Source organism: Plectropomus leopardus, unplaced genomic scaffold (genome assembly GCF_008729295.1).
Source record: "Plectropomus leopardus isolate mb unplaced genomic scaffold, YSFRI_Pleo_2.0 unplaced_scaffold27348, whole genome shotgun sequence".
Classification (NCBI taxonomy): domain Eukaryota; kingdom Metazoa; phylum Chordata; class Actinopteri; order Perciformes; family Serranidae; genus Plectropomus; species Plectropomus leopardus.
In genome coordinates this window covers 1-3,749 of record NW_024629766.1, presented here as the reverse complement: position 1 = coordinate 3,749, position 3,749 = coordinate 1, and the positions used below count along the sequence as shown (strand labels likewise).

The 3,749-nt window shown below is 35.2% G+C and overlaps 1 long non-coding RNA gene across 1 annotated transcript; it reads right to left on the bottom strand.

The window, feature by feature from the left end:
- Positions 1–1,744: 1,744 nt before the first annotated feature.
- LOC121937747 lies at positions 1,745–3,360 on the bottom strand. The gene is made up of 2 exons (XR_006105194.1): positions 3,272–3,360; positions 1,745–1,952 (listed from the first exon to the last, which is right to left on the bottom strand). It is a non-coding gene; the product is annotated as an uncharacterized LOC121937747 (long non-coding RNA).
- Positions 3,361–3,749: the final 389 nt, after the last annotated feature.

Sequence of the window (3,749 nt, the reverse complement as noted above, 5' to 3'; positions counted from 1 at the left end):
TACTTTGTTGGGCCTCAGAAAGTTATTTCAGTAAAACAATGTGAGAAGTTTTAGTGTAAAATGTCTGTTTTGATGGAATTATAAGTGACTCATTTTAAACATGAAAAATGTAAATATGATATATATAAAAATGTAAAATATGTTGTAATTTTATAAGACTGTTGTTGTTTCTTTTAGCGTGTTTGTAAAATCTTTATCTGAAAAGTAACGTTATAAAGTATAATATTTTCCTCTAAAATGTCGTGCAGTAGTAGTATCATAAAATGACAACAGTCAAGTAAAAGTACCTCAAACTCGTACTGACGATCAGCAGCGAATGCGACTTCCTCTCACTGAGATCTCTCGCTGTATCTCCGCTTCGTGGTTTTCTCTTGAAAACAGATAAGAAGAGAACGTTGTATAATGCAGGTCAGTGGTACACAGGTGTGTGTGTGTGTGTGTGTGTGTGTGTTGTACATGAAAAAGTATCACAGTAAAGACATCTGTTAAAAGTACCAGTTTGACGACTTATTTTCTATATTTCATTGTCGATACTGAAGCAGTAATAATGTTATTATTACACTAGGATAAGTTTAATTATTGCACTGAAATAAAATGCAATTATTTAACTAAAATAAAATAACTCCAGTAAAATCAAAATTTTATTTTTGCACTAAAACAGGATGTCATTTTTGCGCTAAAATAGATAGAAATTATCACACTAAGATAAAATGTTATTATTGTACTTAAATAAAATGTAATTATTTCACTTCAGTAAAAATAATTCCAATAAAATAAATAAACTATTATTGCACTAAAATACACTGAAATTATTGCACTAAGATGAAATGTAATTATCTTTACTAATATTAAAATAATTCCACTGAAATAAAAATTTTATTGCACTAAACAAAAAGTCATAATAGCATTCAAATACATCGCACTAAGATAAAATGTAATTTTTGCACTTAAATGAAATTAAATGAGTTTCACTTAAGTAGGATAAAATAATTCCACTAAAATAAAAAAAAAATTGCACTAAAATACATTGAAATTATTGCACAGAGATAAATTGTGATTGTTTAATTAAAATAAAATAAAATAATTCTCCTAAAAAAATAATTATTGCACTGAAACAAAATGTTATTACTGTCCTAAAATACAATGAAATTATTGCATTAAGATAAAATGTAATTCTTTCTCTAAAATAAAATTAAATAATTCCAATAAAATAAAATGTAATTACAGCACTAAGACAAAATGTAATAATTAAATTAAATTAAAATAAAATATTCAACAAAAACAAAATATTATTGCACTAAAATAAATGTAACTATTGAACCATGAGAATGTAATCATTGCATTACAATACATTTTAATTATTGCACTAGAATAAATGTAATAAGTGCACTTAAATAAAATGTAATTATAGAAGTAGAATAAATGTAATTACTGCACAGTTGGACAAGTTATTTTCTGCACTTCCTTGTCAAACAAATGATAAAATTTTAACAAAGTTCAGCTTTGTTCTTATTTGATTGGATCAAACTGTTCTTATCATGTCTCTTTTATAACGTAATCTCCTGCAGGACGGCAGATTTAATCCCATCATCGTCAATCTGCTCAGGAGAAAGCACGTTTGTTTGTTTGTTTTTAAGGGAGTGAATTTCTGATCTGCATATTTTAAGAGTGAAAATTATCAACCAAATGATCAAATCAATATTCTATATGATCAAAAAAATATATAATATAATCAGACTTGTTCTTTGAGACTTCATGCACATTTTATTTTTACATTTTATTTTATTAAGTAAAAGACAGAAGAGTTCAGCAGGTGGAGACAAACACCGTCTCAGAGGCACTGATGTCATAGACGCAGCAGCAACATCGCAGCACAGATCTGCTTTTTTATCCAACATATCAGAGCTCCGTTACCAGTTTATGAGGCAGCTTCAAACTAGGGCAATGGGACACTGGTGGGGACAGCGGTGGAGACAGGGGCGGAGACAGCGGCGGGGACACCGGTGACACAGAGAGAGAAAGAGAGTGGAATGAACATTCGGAGACACCTACAGAGACACTAGCGGAGACACAGACGGAGAATGAGAGCAGAACGGACAATATGAGACATCGATGGAGACACCGGTGGACAATGAGAGCGGAACGGATATTCTCAGACATCGATGGAGACACCGGTGGACAATGAGAGCGGAGCAGACATTCGGAGACACCAGTGGAGACACCAGCGGAGATACAGACAGAGAATGAAAGCGGAACAGACATTCGGAGACACCGGCAGAGAATGAGAGCAGAGCGGACATTCAGAGACACTGACGGAGACACTAGTGGAGACTCTGATGGGGACACCGGCGGAGACACAGACGTAGAATGAAAGCGTAATGGACATTTGGAGACACCGGCAAAGAATGAGAGCAGAGCGGACATTCGGAGACACCGGCAGAGACAGCGGCGGAGACAGCGGCGGACAATGAGAGCAGAGCGGACATGGCTGGAATATGTTGTCTGGACGTTCTATCGACTACGTCTCATATTTTAATCGAGGAAAAGTTATACCGCGATTTCGTCACCATTTTATCGCCCATTTCATAGAACAATGAATCCTTCAGTTTAACTGTTGCAACTAAAGAAAAAATATGTGCTGATAACTTTGTAGAGCTGTAAAATAACATTTTATCGAATAAAAACTTGCTGTGTTTTGCTCATAAATTTGTTATTTAATATTTCCAGATCCTGAGTCGACACGCTCGCACTAATGCGGCGGCGTTTAATTTTTTAAAACACACTGTATTTAATCTGAACGCCCACTAAGTCCGCTGATTTATTAATAATTGAATTTTGCTGTTTAACCTGCAATCGTTTTGTTTTGTCACTTTTGTCTGTATTTGAGAGGGCCGTACGCAGGTTTCCATTAACCCTCAAATTTCGCAAATATGATATTGCAAATATAAAATACTCCTAATCGAAATATATATTTGAACAAAGCTCCCATTTATGATAAAAATGTTTTTATGCTGGCATGAGGTGATCAAAAGTTTCAGGCGATTCGAAAAGCCATTTTTTGCAGAAATTGCAAATTAGACACTTTTTTTTGTCTTTTTTAGGTCTCATGATGCTTTTTGTGCTCGTCAGGCTCCATAATGATGCAGCGGAGTCTTTACTGCATCACATAACAGCCGAGCTAACAGGCGCCCCTTCAGCTGATTTTTTAACCCTGCGTTTGCAGGTTAAAACCCTCAGACTGTACTTGCTCGTCCCTCCAGTGGACGCTCACCTGGTCGGGTCAGGCGTTTCTCTCAGTCGGAGGAATGTACTCCAGACCCAGGTGAGCAAATATCTCCTCCTCAGACGTCGCCCTCAGATATCGATTCTGTAAGAATAATAATTTTTTAAAAAAAGAGTTTTAGTTTTGCAACAAAAAAAGATAAAATGTGTCGGAAAAAAGGTTTTTAAGAAGTTTGCACCTGTTTGTTGTCGTACAGAGCGTGGCTGCTCAGAGACATGGCCTTCTCGTGTCCCGCCCAGCGCCGCAGCTCCCTCTCGAACAGCTGCAGACGACACCGAGTCAAGAAAGATTATCAAAAATCCTCGACTACATTTTCTAAATTTACAATAAAAACAATAATAATAATAATAATAAAAACACTGGGAATTGTTTTTGTACTTTTGGTCTCCGTAAGGAGTCAGAGTGCATAAAACAGCATCAAAAAAGCGCCTGTAAAGGATCTCCTAAAATCCAAGAAATGTCCTAA